This window comes from Dendrobates tinctorius, unplaced genomic scaffold, assembly GCF_039654945.1.
Source record: "Dendrobates tinctorius isolate UK_male_01 unplaced genomic scaffold, ASM3965494v1 ptg000432c, whole genome shotgun sequence".
NCBI lineage: Eukaryota > Metazoa > Chordata > Amphibia > Anura > Dendrobatidae > Dendrobates > Dendrobates tinctorius.
The window spans coordinates 1,718,610-1,741,245 of NW_027362095.1; the positions used below are offsets into that span (position 1 = coordinate 1,718,610).

The following is a 22,636-nucleotide window of genomic DNA, read 5'->3' on the forward strand; positions in this document are numbered from 1 at the left end:
ACAACAGTCACTGCGGCACAATGTAGCAATACAATACTCAAAGCAGTCACTGTAGACCCCGATGACACTGTTGGGTTTCCTGCTAGAATACACCTAGCACGAAACCCAACAGTGCCGTCAAGGACAACAGTCACTGCGGCACAATGTAGCAATACAATACTCAAAGCAGTCACTGTAGACCCCAATGACACTGTTGGGTTTCCTGCTAGAATACACCTAGCACGAAACCCAACAGTGCCGTCAAGGACAACAGTCACTGCGGCACAATACAGAGCAGGGAAATACTCACTAAACGCCTTTTTGGAGGATGCTGTGGCGCTGTCCCAGCCATCCATCAACGCTGCGGCCACCTCATTCCATAGCCGCCGGGTCACCACAATGTCCTTGTGCAGCCGGTCACGGCTGTCCCACAACGGCGAACGCTCCTGGACCAGGCTGATGAGCTGCTCATTATCCAGGTAGATGTCTTCATCCCGTTGTGGAACCAAGACAAAACACATTCATTAGAATAATCAAATTTAAATTGAATAAAAAGTTACAAAAAAAGAAACATAAAAAAGAGTAAAAATAGAAGATAAAAAATAAAGAACATTACAAATCATTTGATACATACATTCCGTATCACCACCGGGACTTGGCTTCCCTGCTCCTGCTCTTCGCCCTCACTAGTCCCGTCCGCAGAAGATGATGATGATGACGATGTCTTAGAAAAGTAGAAAAAAACGTAAGAGATTTGGAGAAGCAGCAGATATACTTACCAGATGCACGAAAATAATCACCTCACGGTCTGCTTGCGCCAATTCCTGCCGCGATGGGGAATACTCGGATTCTGAAGACATACTGCATGTAAAAATAATAAAAATCATTAGTACATACATAATTTAAAAGGACAGGCATATAATGTAATATACTCACATTCTTCGCTGATCAGATGGGTTCCTTGTTGACTGTCTGCTCTCCAATCTGTCAGTGTAGTAGTGGCAGAGTTTTGGCAGGCACCTCCTTTATATAGACTTTTTTTTTTTTACTTTAGAAGATTATAACTAGTACAACAAGTGGACACTACCAAAAAAACGCAGCGCTAAAAAAAGCTTACATGCGCATGCCAGTGCGCACGTATGCGCATCCATAGGCTATAATGGCCATTTTTAGCGCAAAACGTGCGCATACGTGCGCATGCGCTTTTTTGCAGGGCCAAAAAATGCAACATGCTGCGTCTGGAAAATACAAACGCACACCCCAAAAATACGCAGCGCATGAAAATCGCATACGAGCGCTTACCAGCGCGCAGGTATGCGCACCCATGTTAAATATAGGGGAAAAAACGCATGCGCAGGTATGCGTTTTTTTCCAGCGCAAAAAAACGCAAATGTGAAACCAGCCTTACCCTTTGGTATCCAAGCTTTTGACTTTCTGTTCTTGATCTCGATTGCTTGTTGTCACCACAGTAAGCGCTTGCATCCGGTTTCTGTAGTGTAGCGGTTATCACGTTCGCCTCACACGCGAAAGGTCCCCAGTTCGAAACTGGGCAGAAACACAGCGTTTTCTCTTTGAAAACGATCTTTTTGACTTTCAGTGCTTGTTCTTTATTGCTTGCCATGACCACAGCATTTTTTGTTTGTTTGAATTTGTTGGTTTCTGTAGTGTAGCTGATATCACGTTCGCTTTACTCGCGAAAGGTCCTCAGTTCGAAACTGGGCAGAAACACAGCGTTCCTCTTGGAAAACGATCTTTTTGACTTTCAGTGCTTTTTCTTTATTGCTTGCCATGACCAGAGCATTTTTTGTTTGTTTGAATCGGTTGGTTTCTGTACTGTAGCGGTTATCACGTTCGCCTCACACGCGAAAGGTCCCCAGTTCGAAAATGGGCAGAAACACAGCGTTTTCTCTTTGAAAACGATCTTTTTGACTTTCAGTGCTTTTTCTTTATTGCTTGCCATGACCAGAGCATTTTTTGTTTGTTTGAATCGGTTGGTTTCTGTAGTGTAGCGGTTATCACGTTCGCTTTACACGCGAAAGGTCCGCAGTTCGAAACTGGGCAGAAAAACAGCGTTCCTCTTGCAAACTAGCGCTTTTGACAATGAGTGCTTGATCTTTAATGCTTGCCATGACCACAGTAAATGCTCTTGTCTGGTTACTGTAGTGTAGTGATTGTCCTGTTTGCCATCCTCCTGAAAGTTCCCTGTTTTGATCCCGGGCAGAAACATGTGGCTTTTCTTTATTTTGATCACAAACGTATATTGTTGGCTTAATTAGCCTTAGTTAGCATATTCTATTGCTGGTTTAATGAGCATTACTTTTACCAATGTGATTATTTCTACCCATTTTTGCTTTTGGCAAGCATGTGTGTTTTTGACAGTGTCTAAGTGTTCCTAATTAAAGTAACACCTGATAGGATCAAGGTGCGAAAGCAGGCATCTAGGTGCTTTTTCTTTTTGGCTTTTGGACAAAGGCATGAGAATGTTTTGTGGAGCATGGTTTTGTTTCCCTGTTTGTTCTTTTTCTCAAATAGCCTGACAAATGAAAGGTTCCTGTGTTGCAAACTGCACTTTGTCCTGTCTTCAGACATAGAGGAAGACCTCTTGACTTTGGCTGGCTGTTTTTTTCTTTTTTAAGTTGATTTCAGCATGTTTAAACATCTTTAGCTTTGCATGGAGATTCTGAAGGGTAGTGGTTGTCACGTTCACCTCACACGCGAACGGTCCCCAGTTCGAAACTGGATAGAAGCATGACATTAGGAGTTGATATTAAAGCTTTTGACGTTGAGTCTTTGTTCTCGATGGCTCGTCATGACCACAGTAACCTTTCGCAGCCGGTTTCTGTAGTGTAGTGCTTATCACGTTCGCCTAACACGTGAAAGGTCCCCAGTTCAAAACTGGGCAGAAACACGCTGTTACCCTTTGGTATCCAAGCTTTTGACTTTCAGTTATTGATCTCGATTGCTTGTTGTCACCACAGAAAGTTCTTGCATCCGGTTTCTGTAGTGTAGCGGTTATCACGTTCGCCTCACACGCGAAACGTCCCCAGTTTGAAACTGGGCAGAAACACAGCTTTTTCTCTTTGAAAACAATCTTTTTGACTTTCAGTGCTTGTTCTTTATTGCTTGCCATGACCACAGCATTTTTTGTTTGTTTGAATATGGTGGTTTCTGTAGTGTAGTGGTTATCACGTTCGCTTTACACGCGAAAAGTCCTCAGTTCGAAACTGGGCAGAAACACAGCGTGCCTTTTGCAAACTAGCGCTTTTGACAATGAGTGCTTGATCTTTAATTCTTGCCATGACCACAGTAAACGCTCTTGTCTGGTTACTGTAGTGTAGTGATTGTCCTGTTTGCCAGCCTCCTGAAAGTTCCCAGTTTTGATCCCGGGCAGAAACATGTGGCTTTTCTTTATTTTGATCACAAACGTATATTGTTGGCTTAATTAGCCTTAGTTAGCATATTCTATTGCTGGTTTAATGAGCATTACTTTTACCAATGTGATTATTTCTACCCATTTTTGCTTTTGGCAAGCATGTGTGTTTTTGACAGTGTCTAAGTGTTCCTAATTCAAGTAACACCTGATAGGATCAAGGTGCGAAAGCAGGCATCTAGGTGCTTTTTCTTTTTGGCTTTTGGACAAAGGCATGAAAATGTTTCGTGGAGCATGGTTTTGTTTCCCTGTTTGTTCTTTTTCTCCAATAGCCTGACAAATGAAAGGTTCCTGTGTTGCAAAATGCACTTTGTCCTGTCTTCAGACATAGAGGAAGACCTCTTGACTTTGGCTGGCTGTTTTTTTCTTTTTCAAGTTCATTTCAGCATGTTTAAACATCTTTAGCTTTGCATGGAGTTTCTGAAGTGTAGTGGTTGTCACGTTCACCTCACACGCGAACGGTCCCCAGTTCGAAACTGGATCGAAGCATGACATTAGGCGTTGATATTAAAGCTTTTGACGTTGAGTCTTTGTTCTCGATGGCTCGTCATGACCACAATAACCTTCCGCAGCCGGTTTCTGTAGTGTAGTGGTTATCACGTTCGCCTAACACGCGAAAGGTCCCCAGTTCGAAACTGGGCAGAAACACACTGTTACTCTTTGGAATCCAAGCTTTTGACTTTCAGTTCTTGATCTCGATTGCTTGTTGTCACCACAGTAAGCCCTTGCATCCGGTTTCTGTAGTGTAGCCGTTATCACTAGAGTTGAGCGAAACGGGTCGAAAAAATTCAAAAGTCGCCGACTTTTGGCAAAGTCGGGTTTCATGAAACGAAACCCGACCCTAGGATGAGGTCGGCCGCGAGGTCGGCGACTTACGCGCCAAAGTCGCGTTTCAAAAGTTTGTTTTGCGCTCTTTTTCAGCCAATCAGGATCCACGGACACTGTGGGCAACGTGATGACCTAGGCACGGGTCACCACCATCTTTCAGAAGGGCATGCAAGTGATTGGCTTGCTTTGGTGGGCGTCACAGGGGGTATAAAAGGGCGTGCACGCCGACCGCCATCTTACTTCTGCCGATCTTAGTATATGGAGAGGTTGCTGCTGATTCTGTAGGGAGCGCGTTAGGCAGGGAAGAAGACAAAAAAACTGCTTCTGCTGCTAGCGATTTGGCCTGCACAACACACAAGTCACTGTGTGTGCAGTGCAAGGGGAGGCTATATTGTGGTGCATCAGTGGTGTTGGTTGTTGGGCTGCCTTTTAAGGCTTCCTGACACGCTGACATTGCTGTTTACCCACTGCTCCGCAAACTGCTTTTTTAAAAGCAATCCAATCTCCCTTATCCTCTAGTCACTTTTGTCACAGCTGTGCCATCGAGCGTGTCACATAGCGCTCAGATATCAGTGGGCCTCACACAATCCACAAGTGTCCAGTGTCCAAAAGTGTACGCAGAGATTCAAAATCTCCATTATCCTCTCGTCACTTTGGTCACAGGCAGCTGTGCCATCGAGCGTGTCACATAGCGCTCAGATATCAGTGGGCCTCACACAATCCACAAGTGTCCAGTGTCCAAAAGTGTACGCAGAGATTCAAAATCTCCATTATCCTCTCGTCACTTTGGTAACAGGCAGCTGTGCCATCGAGCGTGTCACATAGCGCTCAGATATCAGTGGGCCTAACACAATCCACAAGTGTCCAGTGTCCAAAAGTGTACGCAGAGATTCAAAATCTCCATTATCCTCTCGTCACTTTGGTCACAGGCAGCTGTGCCATCGAGCGTGTCACATAGCGCTCAGATATCAGTGGGCCTCACACAATCCACAAGTGTCCAGTGTCCAAAAGTGTACGCAGAGATTCAAAATCTCCATTATCCTCTCGTCACTTTGGTCACAGGCAGCTGTGCCATCGAGCGTGTCACATAGCGCTCAGATATCAGTGGGCCGCACACAATCCACAAGTGTCCAGTGTCCAAAAGTGTACGCAGAGATTCAAAATCTCCATTATCCTCTCGTCACTTTGGTCACAGGCAGCTGTGCCATCGAGCGTGTCACATAGCGCTCAGATAACAGTGGGCCTAACACAATCCACAAGTGTCCAGTGTCCAAAAGTGTACGCAGAGATTCAAAATCTCCATTATCCTCTCGTCACTTTGGTCACAGGCAGCTGTGCCATCGAGCGTGTCACATAGCGCTCAGATATCAGTGGGCCTCACACAATCCACAAGTGTCCAGTGTCCAAAAGTGTACGCAGAGATTCAAAATCTCCATTATCCTCTCGTCACTTTGGTAACAGGCAGCTGTGCCATCGAGCGTGTCACATAGCGCTCAGATATCAGTGGGCCTAACACAATCCACAAGTGTCCAGTGTCCAAAAGTGTACGCAGAGATTCAAAATCTCCATTATCCTCTCGTCACTTTGGTCACAGGCAGCTGTGCCATCGAGCGTGTCACATAGCGCTCAGATATCAGTGGGCCTCACACAATCCACAAGTGTCCAGTGTCCAAAAGTGTACGCAGAGATTCAAAATCTCCATTATCCTCTCGTCACTTTGGTCACAGGCAGCTGTGCCATCGAGCGTGTCACATAGCGCTCAGATATCAGTGGGCCGCACACAATCCACAAGTGTCCACTGTCCACAAGTGTGTGCAGAAATTCTAAATCTCCCCTGTCCTATAGACACCTTGTACCTTGTTTTACATTACTATATAGTTTGTTGGACTTTGTCTACATTTCTACCAAAAATGAGGAAGGCTGGTGGAAGAGGCCGTGGAATTGGGCGGGGGTTGGCAGCTGGTAATGATGGTGTTGGTGATGGATCTGATGGTAGTGGCAAGAGCAAAATAGGACCAAATGCAGGAGGTGCTGATCCTGCGTCATCGTCTGGCTACATAAGGCCTCGAACGCTTAGTTTTCTAGGAGTTGGCATACCGCTTTTAAAGGCAGAGCATCAGGAAAAAGTTTTGTCTTACATTGCTGACTCAGCCTCCAGCTCTATCGCCTCCTCTTCTTCAGTTGTAAAAAGTAAAAGCACTGAGTCGTCATTGGAGGCTCATGTTCATGAACCACACCTTTCCTTGTGTCCTTCACCCCAACCAAGATTGAAGGATGACGCAGGCCATACTACTGATTACTCCATGGAGCTGTTTTCACATACCATGCCTGGATTATCAAGTCAAATGGTGAATTACCCAGGCCAAGATGAATCTGACATGGAGTGCACTGATGCACAGCCGCTGATGGATAAATCTGCTGGTACATTCACTCAGAGCACTACATTGTCCTCTCAGTGTACAGAGCCAGATTTTGACCCTGATGAGACTCAGGTGCCCCTTCCCGCACACTATACCACCATACACGGTGACAGAGAAAGGTGCACATGACATAGAAGAGGAGGTGATGGATGACCCAGTTGTTGACCCAGATTGGCATCCATTGGGGGAAGAGGGTGCTGCTTCCAATAGCTCAGATGAGGAGCATCCACAGCAGACATCGAGATCGCAACAGCTGTTATCTGGCATGCCCGGAGCACTCCAAAGACAGGTTCCAAACATCAAAAGAGTTGCTGGACAGCTTGTCCAGAGGGTCAAAAGATCACAGCGTGCTAGGCCGCAAAATGTCTGCCAAAGTAGGAAGAGTGCAGTGTGGCACTTTTTTGAACAAAATCCTCATGATCAGGCCAAGGTTATCTGTAAGAAGTGTGCAAAGAACTTTAGCCGAGGGAAAAATCTGAAAAATTTGAATACCAGTTGCATGCTTAGACATTTAACCAGCATGCACTTGCAAGCGTGGACACAACACCAAACCTCAAGTGCCACATGTGCAACTGATCACAACGAAGGTAGTCAGCAACGCTACATTGTTTCCCCCACTGTAAGCCCACCGGTTAGCACAGCAGCAAATGTTGAGGTGTCGTTGCAAGGCCACAGCAGTCAGGGAATCCCACTGTTATATCAACGAAAGACTGATTCTATGCCATCAGAAAGAACACCAACTCCATCACCATCATCAACCCTCTCTCAGTCCGCCCTGTCCACCGCTACTTCCACCATATGCAGCTCTCAAGTCCAGCTCACCCTCCCAGACACTATGAGTAGGTCAAGAAAGTACTCAGTCTCTCATCCGCGTACACTGGGTTTGAACGCCCACATTGCCAAACTAATCTCGTTTGAGATGATGCCCTTTCGGTTGGTGGAAAGCACAGCTTTCCGCGAACTCATGGCCTATGCAGTACCACGCTATGACCTACCCAGTCGCCACTTCTTCTCTCGCAAAGCCATCCCAGCCCTCCACCATCATGTGAAAGACCGCATTGTCCATGCACTCAAGCAGTCAGTGAGCGGAAAGGTGCACCTCACAACTGATGCATGGTCCAGTCGGCATTGCCAGGGCCGTTACGTGTCCATCACTGTGCACTGGGTTAATGTGGTGGATGCAGGGTCCACAGGGGACAGCGGTGGTGGGACAGTGCTGCCTAGCCCACGGTATAGGAAACAGTTGGCTGTAGGCGTTCGACCCTCCTCCTCCTCCTCCTCCAGAAGCGAAAGCTCGTCCACAGAGCGCAGTCGTACGAGCACTCCATCTGCAGCTGCCACTGTTGCACACGATGTGTCCCCCTATTGAGCAGCTAGTGGAAAGCGTCAGCAGGCTGTGTTGCAGATGATGTGTTTGGGCGACAGACACACCGCCGAGGTGCTGGCCGAATACTTGAAGCGACAAACTGAGTCATGGCTGGGCAGTGTACATCTTGAGGCAGGCAAGGTAGTTAGTGATAACGGCCGTAATTTTGTGGCAGCCATAGCCCTTTCAAAACTCAGCCACATACCTTGCTTGGCTCACACCTTGAACCTGGTGGTGCAGTGCTTCCTCAAAAATTATCCGGAGTTAACAGCCCTGCTCCAGAAGGTGCGAAGACTGTGCGCGCACATCCGCCGGTCGCCTGTACACTCCGTTCGTATGCAGAAGCTGCAGCGATTGCTCCACCTTCCCAACCACCGCCTCATTATCGACATTGCAACAAGGTGGAACTCCACCCTGCACATGGTGGAGCGGCTGTGCGAGCAGAGGCAGGCCATAATGCATTTGTGGGAGGATACACGGCCAGGCACTTTGAGAGCAGACATGGAGTTGACAGGCGTGCAGTGGTCGAAGCTGAAAGACCTTTGTAAAGTCCTTCAGTGTTTTGAGGAATGCACATGGCTGGTAAGCGCAGACGACGCCATCCTAAGCATGAGCATCCCACTTATGCGTCTGCTCATGCAAACTTTGATGCACCTTAAGGAGCAGGCGTCTGCAGCCAATGTTGATGAGGAGGAAGAGGAGGAGGGAATCCTTGATGACATTCAGCCATTGTCTGCTCAGGGACATCTCCTGGACGAGGTGGAGGAAGAAGAGGAGGAGGAGGAGGAGGATGATGGGGATGATTACTTAGGGGAGGAGGATGCATCTCGTGGGGCAAGTGAAAATGTTGGCGTGGCAAGGTCTGGTACAGGGTTTGTGCGTGACTGGAGGGATGTGGATTTGCCAGAAAGTGCTCCTCCACCCAGCACTCGCAGTGCATCATTGACACCGGGAACATTGGCCCACATGTCAGATTATGCCTTGCGGATCCTAAAAAGGGACCCCCCGCATTGCCAAAATGATGAACGATGACGACTACTGGTTGGCCAGCATCCTGGATCCACGCTATAAAGGCAAATTACAAAACATCATGCCACAGGAGAACCTTGACCTAATATTGGCTAATAAACAAGCAACTCTGGTAAATCGGTTGCTTGAGGCATTCCCAGCACACAGCAGCGGTGATGGTTCTCACATGAGCCGTACGGGCAGGGGGCAGCTTGGCAGAGGTGTTCGTGGTGCACACAGCAAAAGTGGCGTTGGAGACAGGGGTTTCATGACAATGTTGTGGACTGATTTTTCAAATACCGTTCACACAACTGGTAATACTGCATCGATGGAAAGTGACAGGAGACAGCAGTTGTCAACTATGGTTACAAACTACTTTTCCTCCCATATCGATGTTCTCCCACACAGGTCATTCCCCTTTGACTATTGGGCCGCTAAACTGGACACCTGGCCTGAATTGGCCCAATATGCCTTACAGGAGCTCGCTTGCCCAGCTGCAAGTGTGCTATCGGAAAGAGTCTTCAGTGCAGCTGGATCAATCCTGACAGAAAAAAGGACCCGTCTGTCAACCCAAAATGTGGATGATCTAACCTTCATTAAAATGAACCACGCATGGGTTTCCAAGGATTTTGTCCCACCTTCCCCTGATGACACATAGGGTGACAGAAAAATGGCTTGCTTTGGTCCACCTCTTCCTGGTACTTCACCTATTTCGCCTTTTGCATCAGCTGAATGTCCAACATCAACATATGCCACTTTCTAAAACTCCCTAACTGTGCTGCCTCCCCCCCATGGCCGGGGTAACCACCTAGCGCACGACACCGTGCGAGTGCCGTTGCCCTGGACAGGTGGGTAGGCCGACTCTTGGGCGCGGGCACTGGCACAGGGTCCCTCACAGTGCAATCAAGTGTCTCTGACGGTGGTGGTGCACACCCACCGTCAGACACACGGCTGTACTATGAGGGGCCCAGTGCCAGTACCGACGCCCAAGAGTGGGCCACCCTTGCTTGGGCAGGGCCCCAGCATTTGCAATCTTTACCTCTCCCTGCTCCTCCGCTGTGTAATATGGGCCGTCAAATCCATACTGTGCCTGACACCGTCTGAGCCTGCCTCCTGAGACATATATTTTGAATGTGTACGCTATCCATACATGTTATCCAGGGATACGGTACCCTTTCTAACCTTTGTGCAATGATGTGCAATCCATACTGGGCCTAACACCGTCTGAGCCTGCCTCATGCTGTATAGACATATATTTTGAATGTGTACGCTATCCATACATGTTATCCGGGGATACGGTACCCTTTCTAACCTTTGTGCAATGACGTGCAATCCATACTGGGCCTAACACCGTCTGAGCCTGCCTCATGCTGTATAGACATATATTTTGAGTGTGTACGCTATCCATACATGTTATCCGGGGATACGGTACCCTTTCTAACCTTTGTGCAATGACGTGCAATCCATACTGGGCCTAACACCGCCTAAGCCTGCCTCATGCTGTATAGACATATATTTTGAATGTGTACGCTATCCATACATGTTATCCGGGGATACGGTACCCTTTCTAACCTTTGTGCAATGACGTGCAATCCATACTGGGCCTAACACCGTCTGAGCCTGCCTCATGCTGTATAGACATATATTTTGAATGTGTACGCTATCCATACATGTTATCCAGGGATACGGTACCCTTTCTAACCTTTGTGCAATGACGTGCAATCCATACTGGGCCTAACACCGTCTGAGCCTGCCTCATGCTGTATAGACATATATTTTGAATGTGTACGCTATCCATACATGTTATCCGGGAATACGGTACCCTTTCTAACCTTTGTGCAATGACGTGCAATCCATACTGGGCCTAACACTGTCTGAGCCTGCCTCATGCTGTATAGACATATATTTTGAATGTGTACGCTATCCATACATGTTATCCGGGGATACGGTACCCTTTCTAACCTTTGTGCAATCACGTGCAATCCATACTGGGCCTAACACCGTCTGAGCCTGCCTCATGCTGTATAGACATATATTTTGAATGTGTACGCTATCCATACATGTTATCCGGGGATACGGTACCCTTTCTAACCTTTGTGCAATCACGTGCAATCCATACTGGGCCTAACACCGTCTGAGCCTGCCTCATGCTGTATAGACATATATTTTGAATGTGTACGCTATCCATACATGTTATCCAGGGATACGGTACCCTTTCTAACCTTTGTGCAATGACGTGCAATCCATACTGGGCCTAACACCGTCTGAGCCTGCCTCATGCTGTATAGACATATATTTTGAATGTGTACGCTATCCATACATGTTATCCAAGGATACGGTACCCTTTCTAACCTTTGTGCAATGACGTGCAATCCATACTGGGCCTAACACCGTCTGAGCCTGCCTCATGCTGTATAGACATATATTTTGAATGGGTACGCTATCCATACATGTTATCCAGGGATACGGTACCCTTTCTAACCTTTGTGCAATCACGTGCAATCCATACTGGGCGTGAGAACGGCTGGCGAGCTTTTAAGCAAGCTACAGCACCTGTCCAGACAAGTACAGGGATTCCCTAGCGAGGAGACTTATTTGATTGTTTTCAATGTTGGGACAGCAATTTTTGGGGAGCACTATACTCTGGAGAATGATAGATGGGGCCCACCATACACTGGAACATTCCAAAGGTGGACATCAGACACTGGAGCAGCATTTACAGGGCCCATTATACACTAGAGCATTAGAAATGGGGCCCATTATGTTTGGAGCATTATTTGGGCCCATAAGACAGTGGAGCTTCATCCATGGGGACCAACATATACTGTAGCATTATGTGGAGCTCATCATATACTGTTTCAAACATTATATGGGACCAATGATTCTGTATGGAGAAATAGATGGGCCTCGTCATGAGATGTAAAAAGTGAGGTATTTTTCATTGTACTATACCGCTATTTATCTGCCGTATCGGCGCATGATGAGTTGTGGTATGTGTTAAAGGGGCGCTCTTTCGCCCAGGGCACATGAAAACCTGCAACCAGCCCTCCCCCCCACAACTTTAGCCAAATAACACCCATTTTTCAGTGCGTAACTTATATTATGAAGTTAATTAAGGTTGACAAGCTTAAGTAAGAAGAATTGATGCTTTTGGCATTCAAATGGGCACTGTTGGTGTGTTTCCTGTCCTCCTCTCACTGCCGACTTTTATTCCCCATTGACTTACATTGGGTTTCGTGTTTGGGGACGACCCCGACTTTTCCCTATAATCGGACGATCTTGCTCGACCCGACTTTTGGAAAAGTCGGGTTTCACGAAACGAAACGCGACCCTAAAAAACCAAAAGTCGCTCAACTCTAGTCCTCAGTTCGAAACTGGGCAGAAACACAGCGTTTCTCTTGCAAACTAGCGCTTTTGACAATGAGTGCTTGATCTTTAATGCTTGCCATGACCACAGTAAACGCTCTTGTCTGTTTACTGTAGTGATTGTCCTGTTTGCCATCCTCCTGAAAGTTCCCTGTTTTGATCCCGGGCAGAAACATGTGGCTTTTCTTTATTTTGATCACAAATGTATATTGTTGGCTTAATTAGCATTAGTTAGCATATTCTATTGCTGGTTTAATGAGCATTACTTTTACCAATGTGATTATTTCTACCCGTTTTTGCTTTTGGCAAGCATTTGTGTTTTTGACAGTGTCTAAGTGTTCCTAATTCAAGTAACACCTGATAGGATCAAGGTGCGAAAGCAGGCATCTAGGTGCTTTTTCTTTTTGGCTTTTGGACAAAGGCATGAGAATGTTTTGTGGAGCATGGTTTTGTTTCCCTGTTTGTTCTTTTTCTCCAATAGCCTGACAAATGAAAGGTTCCTGTGTTGCAAAATGCACTTTGTCCTGTCTTCAGACATAGAGGAAGACCTCTTGACTTTGGCTGGATGTTTTTTCTTTTTCAAGTTCATTTCAGCATGTTTAAACATCTTTATCTTTGCATGGAGTTTCTGAAGTGTAGTGGTTGTCACGTTCACCTCACACGCGAACGGTCCCCAGTTCGAAACTGGGTAGAAGCATGACATTATGCATTGATATTAAAGCTTTTGACGTTGAGTCTTTGTTCTCAATGGCTCGTCATGACCACAGTAACCTTCCGCAGCCGGTTTCTGTAGTGTAGTGATTATCACGTTTGCCTAACATGCGAAAGGTCCCCAGTTTGAAACTGGGCAGAAACACGATGTTACCCTATGGTATCCAAGCTTTTGACTTTCAGTTCTTGATCTCGATTGCTTGTTGTCACCACAGTAAGCGCTTGCATCTGGTTTCTGTAGTGTAGCGGTTATCACGTTCACCTCACACGTGACAGGTCCCCAGTTTGAAACTGGATAGAAGCATGACATTAGGCGTTGATATTAAAGCTTTTGACGTTGAGTCTTTGTTCTCGATGGCTCATCATGACCACAGTAACCTTCCGCAGCCGGTTTGCTGTAGTGTAGTGGTTATCGCGTTCGCCTAACACGCGAAAGGTCCCCAGTTCGAAACTGGGCAGAAACACGCTGTTACCCTTTGGTATCCAAGCTTTTGACTTTCAGTTCTTGATCTCGATTGCTTGTTGTCACCACAGTAAGCGCTTGCATCCGGTTTCTGTAGTGTAGCGGTTATCACGTTCGCCTCACACGTGACAAGTCCCCAGTTCAAAACTGGGCAGAAACACAGCTGTTCTCTTGGAAAACGATCTTTTTGACTTTCAGTGCTTGTTCTTTATTGCTTGCCATGACCACAGCATTTTTTGTTTTTTTTGAGTCGGTTGGTTTCTGTAGTGTAGCGATTATCATGTTCACTTTACACGCGAAAGGTCCTCAGTTTGAAACTGGGCAGAAACACAGCGTTCCTCTTGCAGACTAGTGCTTTTGACAATGAGTGCTTGATCTTTAATGCTTGCCATGACCACAGTAAACGCTCTTGTCTGGTTACTGTAGTGTAGTGATTGTCCTGTTTGCCATCCTCCTGAAAGTTCCCTGTTTTGATCCCGGGCAGAAACTTGTGGCTTTTCTTTATTTTGATCACAAATGTATATTGTTGGCTTAATTAGCCTTAGTTAGCATATTCTATTGCTGGTTTAATGAGCATTACTTTTACCAATGTGATTATTTCTACCCGTTTTTGCTTTTGGCAAGCATGTGTGTTTTTGACAGTGTCTAAGTGTTCCTAATTCAAGTAACACCTGATAGGATCAAGGTGCGAAAGCAGGCATCTAGGTGCTTTTTCTTTTTGGCTTTTGGACAAAGGCATGAGAATGTTTTGTGGAGCATGGTTTTGTTTCCCTGTTTGTTCTTTTTCTCCAATAGCCTGACAAATGAAAGGTTCCTGTGTTGCAAAATGCACTTTGTCCTGTCTTCAGACATAGAGGAAGACCTCTTGACTTTGGCTGGATGTTTTTTCTTTTTCAAGTTCATTTCAGCATGTTTAAACATCTTTATCTTTGCATGGAGTTTCTGAAGTGTAGTGGTTGTCACGTTCACCTCACACGCGAACGGTCCCCAGTTCGAAACTGGGTAGAAGCATGACATTATGCATTGATATTAAAGCTTTTGACGTTGAGTCTTTGTTCTCAATGGCTCGTCATGACCACAGTAACCTTCCGCAGCCGGTTTCTGTAGTGTAGTGATTATCACGTTTGCCTAACATGCGAAAGGTCCCCAGTTTGAAACTGGGCAGAAACACGATGTTACCCTATGGTATCCAAGCTTTTGACTTTCAGTTCTTGATCTCGATTGCTTGTTGTCACCACAGTAAGCGCTTGCATCTGGTTTCTGTAGTGTAGCGGTTATCACGTTCACCTCACACGTGACAGGTCCCCAGTTTGAAACTGGATAGAAGCATGACATTAGGCGTTGATATTAAAGCTTTTGACGTTGAGTCTTTGTTCTCGATGGCTCGTCATGACCACAGTAACCTTCCGCAGCCGGTTTGCTGTAGTGTAGTGGTTATCGCGTTCGCCTAACACGCGAAAGGTCCCCAGTTCGAAACTGGGCAGAAACACGCTGTTACCCTTTGGTATCCAAGCTTTTGACTTTCAGTTCTTGATCTCGATTGCTTGTTGTCACCACAGTAAGCGCTTGCATCCGGTTTCTGTAGTGTAGCGGTTATCACGTTCGCCTCACACGTGACAAGTCCCCAGTTCAAAACTGGGCAGAAACACAGCTGTTCTCTTGGAAAACGATCTTTTTGACTTTCAGTGCTTGTTCTTTATTGCTTGCCATGACCACAGCATTTTTTGTTTTTTTTGAATCGGTTGGTTTCTGTAGTGTAGCGATTATCATGTTCACTTTACACGCGAAAGGTCCTCAGTTTGAAACTGGGCAGAAACACAGCGTTCCTCTTGCAGACTAGCGCTTTTGACAATGAGTGCTTGATCTTTAATGCTTGCCATGACCACAGTAAACGCTCTTGTCTGGTTACTGTAGTGTAGTGATTGTCCTGTTTGCCATCCTCCTGAAAGTTCCCTGTTTTGATCCCGGGCAGAAACTTGTGGCTTTTCTTTATTTTGATCACAAACGTATATTGTTGGCTTAATTAGCCTTAGTTAGCATATTCTATTGCTGGTTTAATGAGCATTACTTTTACCAATGTGATTATTTCTACCCGTTTTTGCTTTTGGCAAGCATGTGTGTTTTTGACAGTGTCTAAGTGTTCCTAATTCAAGTAACACCTGATAGGATCAAGGTGCGAAAGCAGGCATCTAGGTGCTTTTTCTTTTTGGCTTTTGGACAAAGGCATGAGAATGTTTTGTGGAGCATGGTTTTGTTTCCCTGTTTGTTCTTTTTCTCCAATAGCCTGACAAATGAAAGGTTCCTGTGTTGCAAAATGCACTTTGTCCTGTCTTCAGACATAGAGTAAGACCTCTTGACTTTGGCTGGATGTTTTTTTCTTTTTCAAGTTCATTTCAGCATGTTTAAACATCTTTAGCTTTGCATGGAGTTTCTGAAGTGTAGTGGTTGTCACGTTCACCTCACACGCGAACGGTCCCCAGTTCGAAACTGGATAGAAGCATGACATTAGGCGTTAATATTAAAGCTTTTGATTTTGAGTCTTTGTTCTCAATGGCTCGTCATGACCACAGTAACCTTGCGCAGCCCGTTTCTGTAGTGTAGTGGTTATCACGTTCGCCTAACACGCGAAAGGTCCTCAGTTCGAAACTGGGCAGAAACACACTGTTACCCTTTGGTATCCAAGCTTTTGACTTTCAGTTCTTGATCTCGATTGCTTGTTGTCACCACAGTAAGCGCTTGCATCTGGTTTCTGTAGTGTAGAGGTTATCACGTTCGCCTCACACGCGAATGGTCCCCAGTTAGAAACAGGATAGAAGCATGACATTAGGTGTTGATATTAAAGCTTTTGACGTTGAGTCTTTGTTCTCGATGGCTCATCATGACCACAGTAACCTTCCGTAGCTGGATTCTGTAGTGTAGTGGTTATCACGTTTGCCTAACACGCGAAAGGTCCCCAGTTCGAAACTGGGCTGATAGGCTGGTTTCACATTTACATTTTTTTTCGAGCTAAATAGCGCATGCATTTTTTTTCTCCTATACTTTGCATGGGATGCGCTTATGTGCGCATACACATGCGTTTGTACGCTTTTTACCACGCATGCGTTTTTTTGCGGTATGCGCTCGGGTGCACAAAATGCAACCTGTTGCATTTTTTGAGCGTCCGACTTGCCTCAAAACAATGCATGCACGCGCAATGCATTTTTTTACAGCAAGACACCCATTATAAGTCTATGGTGAGCATATGTGCGCATTGGCATGCTTATGTATGCGTTTTTTTGCACATGCGTTTTTTTTTTACCATTAGTTTAGACAATGGAATTTAGGGGTTTGGGTTAGAGTTAGGGTTAGTTAATGGGGTTTAGGGTTAGGGTTAGGGTTAGGGTCAGGGTCAGGGTTAGGATCAGGGTATGGTTTGGTTAAGGGTTAGGGTTAGGGTCAGGGTCAGGGTTAGGGTTAGGATCAGGGTATGGTTTGGTTAAGGGTTAGGGTTAGGGTTAGGGTCAGGGCTAGGGTCAGGGTCAGGGTTAGGGTTAGGATCAGGGTATGGTTTGGTTAAGGGTTAGGGTTAGGGTCAGGGTCAGGGTTAGGGTTAGGGTCAGGGTTAAGGTTAGGGTCAGGGTTAGGGTTAGGGTTAGGGTCAGGGTTAGGGTTAGGGTTAGGGTCAGGGTCAGGGTTAGGGTTAGGATCAGGGTATGGTTTGGTTAAGGGTTAGGGTTAGGGTCAGGGTCAGGGTTAGGGTTAGGGTTAGGATCAGGGTATGGTTTGGTTAAGAGTTAGGGTTAGGGTTAGGGTCAGGGTTAGGGTTACACGCGAAAGGTCCTCAGTTCGAAACTGGGCAGCAGGGCCGCCATCAGGGCATTACTGCCCTTACTACTGTATGGGGCCCCATGAACAGTAGCAAAAGGAGGGGCCCGGAAGCGCTGGCAGGCCGGGCCCTCCTCTCTTGATACTGCTGTTTGGGCTACAGGTGCAATAGGTCATGGCCGCTGCAAGCCAGATACCTAACAACACCGCGGTGATTTAAAGATACACCTACAGTGTTGTTAGTGAATGCGGCGGCCAGAATTCAGTGCTGTACCTTTAAAGCAGCAGCAGGACCAAGTGCATCATGGTCCTGACACAGGTCATGTGACACACTGCGTGCTCTTCTTCATTCTCCAGCAGAGCAGCAACATGTCATGTTTCTGGGAGACAGAAGATGCTGAAATCGGCAGAGGCAGAGGAGGCGGGCAGTGTGCCAGGACTTGCAGGAAGTTGCAGAGGGGAGTGAGGTGAGGAGATGGCAATCTGCTGAGGAGATGGGAGGTTGCTGAGGTGAGGAGATGGGAGTCTGCTGAGGTGAGGAGATGGGAGGCTGCTGAGGTGAGGAGATGGAGGCTGCTGAGGTGTGGAGATGGGAGGCTGCTGAGGTGTGGAGATGGGAGGCTGCTGAGGTGAGGAGATGGGAGGCTGCTGAGGTGAGGAGATGGGAGGCTGCTGAGGTGAGGAGATGGGAGGCTGCTGAGGTGAGGAGATGGGAGGCTGCTGAGGTGTGGAGATGGGAGGCTGCTGAGGTGTGGAGATGGGAGGCTGCTGAGGAGAGGAGATGGGAGGCTACTGAGGTGAGGAGATGGAGGCTGGTGAGGAGATGGGAGGCTGGTGAGAAGATGGGAGGCTGCTGAGGAGATGGGAGGCTGCTGAGGTGAGGAGATGGGAGGCTGCTGAGGTGTGGAGATGGGAGGCTGCTGAGGTGTGGAGATGGGAGGCTGCTGAGGAGAGGAGATGGGAGGCTACTGAGGTGAGGAGATGGAGGCTGGTGAGGAGATGGGAGGCTGCTGAGGAGATGGGAGGCTGCTGAGGAGATTGGAGGCTGCTGAGGTGAGGAGATGGGAGGCTGCTGAGGAGAGGAGATGGGAGGCTGCTGAGGAGAGGAGATGGGAGGCTACTGAGGTGAGGAGATGGAGGCTGGTGAGGAGATGGGAGGCTGCTGAGGAGATGGGAGGCTGCTGAGGTGAGGAGATGGGAGGCTGCTGAGGAGAGGAGATGGGAGGCTGCTGAGGAGAGGAGATGGGAGGCTGCTGAGGAGAGGAGATGGGAGGCTGCTGAGGTGTGGAGATGGGAGGCTGCTGAGGTGTGGAGATGGGAGGCTGCTGAGGTGTGGAGATGGGAGGCTGCTGAGGTGAGGAGATGGGAGGCTGCTGAAGAGATGGGAGGCTGCTGAGGTGAGGAGATGGGAGGCTGCTGACGTGTGGAGATGGGAGGCTGCTGACGTGTGGAGATGGGAGGCTGCTGAGACGACCAAAAAAATTCTAGAATTCCACTTTTTTCAATTTCAACGCACTTTGAATTTTTTTCCCATTTTCGAGTACGCTATTTGATAAAGCCAATCATGTCATTCAAAAGTACAACTCGTCCTGCAAAAAACAAGCCCTCACACGGCCATATTGATGGAAAAATAAAAAGTGGGTATATATGACTGGGAAACATCTTTATTTGGGAAACTAGCTGAAGAGCCCGGCGCTGCCCGGGCATAGTAACTAACTGTGGTTAGTTATAGCAAATTATAATTATCCGCCATCCCATAGTCCCGTGCTCATATACCCATCATACATATCCTCCATCCCATAGTCCCATGCCCATATACCCATCATACATATCCTCCATCCCATAGTCCAGTGCCCATATACCCATCACACATCCTCCATCCCATAGTCCCATGCCCATATACCCATCATACATATCCTCCATCCCATAGTCCAGTGCCCTTATACCCATCATACATATCCTCCATCCCATAGTCCCATGCCCATATACCCATCATACATATCCTCCATCCCATAGTCCCATGCCCATATACCCATCATACATATCCTCCATCCCATAGTCCGGTGCCCATATACCCATCACACATCCTCCATCCCATAGTCAACCATAGTGACATCATAATGAGGGGCGGGGCTTGATGCGCACACACTGGTTCCCCAGTATGCAAATAGGGGCATTATAACATCACAATGAGGGGCGGGGCTTGACGCGCACACACTTTTTCCTCATTATGTAGATAGGGGCAAAATTGGTGAATTGGAACGCACGGGGTTAAAATTTTGCCTCACAACATAGCCTAGGACACTCTCGGGTCCAGACGTGTGACGTGTGACATTTTGTGGCTGTAGCTGCGACGGTGCAGATGCCTATCCCGGACATACACACACACACTTTGAGCTTTCTATATTAGATTGTTCTGCGCTCGCACTGCGGTGCATGGACTGGGCGCCGATCTCCTGGCCTGCATCCTCATACATGCTGTGAGGCTGCTGAGTTCTAGTCAGGAGACCGGCGGCCCGTCCATGTACTGCGGTCCGAGCGCAGATCGATATCCACCGACAGCTTCATACATGTACAGAAAACAATACAATAATCTACAATCAGAAATACAGATTATAAAAAAAATCACAATCTGGTTTCAATTATTTTTTAAAAAAGTATGTGACTCATTTCCTTAACCCCTTACCTACAATTACCATGGACGGAATATTACGTCATCGCGATCAGCGGCGCCCACATGGTGAGCGCCGCTGATCGCGGCCGAGTGTCAGCTAATTATCATAGCTGACACCCGGCACAATGTGTCAGGGGCGGTCACGGACACGATCGCGGTGTACCGGGGGTTAAAAGGAAGCATCGGCAGGGAGGGGGCTCCCTCCGTGCTTCCCTGAGCCCCCCACGGCAGCGCAATGTGCAGTGCTGCTGCGGGGGGCTCTTTCCCTGCAGGTCCCCGGATCCAATATGGCGACGGGGACCTCCGGGGGCCTGCAGGAAGCTGGCTTCCTCAGTGCCTGCAAAGCGCAGGCATGAGGAAGCCTGTGCAGTGCCTGTGACAGATCGCTGATCTGTCACAGTGATCTGTGATGTGACAGATCAGCGATCTGTCACAGGACAGTTATGTCCCCCCTGGGACATTGTAATAAAGTAAAAAAAAATTAAAAAAAGTGTAAAAATAATAAAAAAAAAATCGCTAAATAAATTCAAAAAAAAAAAAAAATATTCCCCAAAAAATTCATTTTTTGCAAATAAAAAAACCCAAAAACAATAAAAGTACACATATTTGGTATCGCCGCGTCCGTAACGACCCGCCCTATAAAACTGTCCCAATAGTTAACCCCTTAAGTGAACCCCTTAAAAAATAAAAATAAAAAACGAAGCAAAAAATAGATTTATTATCCTACCGCCGAACAAAAAGTGCAATAACGCGCGATCAAAAAGACGCATATAAATATCCATGGTACCGCTGAAAACGTCATCTTGTCCAGCAAAAAACAAGCCACCATACAGCATCATCAGCGAAAAAATAAAAAAGTTATAGCTCGCAGAATAAAGTGATGCAAAAATAATTATTTTTTATATAAAATTGTTTTCATTGCATAAAAGCGCCAAAACATAAAAAAACGACCTAAATGAGGTATCGCTGTAACCGCACTGACCCGAAGAATAAAACTGCCTTATAAATTTTACCGCACCCGGAACGGCATAAGCGCACCACCCAAAAGAAATTCATGAAACTCTGGTTTTTGTTCATTCTGTGTCCCAAAAAACGAAATAAAAAGCGATAAAAAAATGTCACATGCCCAAACATGATACCAATAAAAGCGTCAACTCGTCCCGCAAAAAATAAGACCTCACATGACTTGGTGGGTCAAAATATGGAAAAATTATAGCTCTCAATATGTGGTGATGCAAAAACTATTTTTACAATAAAAAGCGTCTTTTAGCGTGCGACAGCTGCCAAACATAAAAACCGCCATAAATAGTAAATCAAACCCCCCGTTATCACCCCCTTAGTTAGGGAAAAATAATAAAATTAAAAAAATGTATTTATTTCCATTTTCCCATTAGGGCTAGGGTTAGGGCTAGGGCTAGGGCTAGGGTTAGGGCTAGTGTTAGGGTTAGGGTTAGGGCTAGGGTTAGGGCTAGGGTTAGGGCTAGGGTTAGAATTGGGGGCTTCCACTATTTGCGTACATGAGGTGCTCTCCAAACGCAACATGGCGTCTGATCTCAATTCCAGCCAATTCTGCGTTGAAAAAGTCAAATGGTGCTCCTTCCCTTCCAAGCTCTGCCATGCACCCAAACAGTGTTTTACCCCCTCATATGGGGTATCAGCCTACTCAGGACAATTTGCAAAACTACTTTTGGGGTCCTATTTCTCCTGTTGCCCTTAGGAAAATAAAAATTTTGGGGCAAAAATATCATTTTTGTGGAAAAAAAATGTTTTGTTATTTTCACGCCTGGGCGTTATAAACTTCTGTGAAGGCCTTGTGGGTTCAAAGTTCTCACCACACATCTAGATAAGTTCTTTGGGGGGTCTAGTTTCAAAAATGGGGTCACTTGTGGGGGGTTTCCACTGTTTAGGTACATCAGGGGCTCTCCAAACGCGACATGGCGTCCGATCAGAATTCCAGCCAATTTGCATTGAAAAAGTCAAACGGCGCTCCTTCCCTTCTGAGCTCTGCCATGCGCCGAAACAGTGGTTCCCCCCCACATATCAGGTATCAGCGTACTCAGGACAAATTGCACAATAATTTTTGCAGTCCAATTTCTCCTGTTACCCTTGGTAAAATAAAAAAAATTGAACCTGAAGTAATTTTTTTTGTGAAAAAAAGTTAAATGTTAATTATTTTTAAATATTCAAAAAATTCCTGTGATGCACCTGAAGGGTTAATAAACTCCTTGAATGTGGTTTTAAGCACCTTAAGGGGTGCAGTTTTTAGAATGGTGTCACTTTTGGGTATTTTCTATCATATAGACCCCTCAAAGTGGCTTCAAATGTGATGTAGTCCGTAAAAATAAAATGGTGTTGCAAAAATGAGAGATCGCTGGTCAACTTTTAACCCTTATATCTTACTAACAAATAAAAATTTTGGTTCCAAAATTGTGCTGATGTAAAGTAAACATGTGGCAAATGTTACTTATTAAGTTTTTTTGTGTGCCATATCTCTGTGGTTTAAGGGCATAAAAATTCAAAGTTGGAAAATTGCGGAATTTTCAAAATTTTCGCCAAATTTCCGTTTTTCTCACAAATAAACGCAAGT

General features: G+C 46.3%; 4 non-coding genes across 4 annotated transcripts; all 4 read left to right on the top strand.

Annotated features, from left to right (window-relative positions):
* Positions 1–1,464: 1,464 nt before the first annotated feature.
* TRNAV-CAC (transfer RNA valine (anticodon CAC)) lies at positions 1,465–1,537 on the top strand. The gene has a single exon. It is a non-coding gene; the product is annotated as a tRNA-Val (tRNA).
* A 1,606-nt stretch (positions 1,538–3,143) lies between these two features.
* Positions 3,144–3,216, top strand: TRNAV-UAC (transfer RNA valine (anticodon UAC)). The gene has a single exon. It is a non-coding gene; the product is annotated as a tRNA-Val (tRNA).
* A 768-nt stretch (positions 3,217–3,984) lies between these two features.
* TRNAV-AAC (transfer RNA valine (anticodon AAC)) lies at positions 3,985–4,057 on the top strand. The gene has a single exon. It is a non-coding gene; the product is annotated as a tRNA-Val (tRNA).
* Positions 4,058–16,157: 12,100 nt separating this feature from the next.
* Positions 16,158–16,230, top strand: TRNAV-AAC (transfer RNA valine (anticodon AAC)). Its single transcript has one exon. It is a non-coding gene; the product is annotated as a tRNA-Val (tRNA).
* The last annotated feature ends 6,406 nt before the right edge of the window (positions 16,231–22,636 follow it).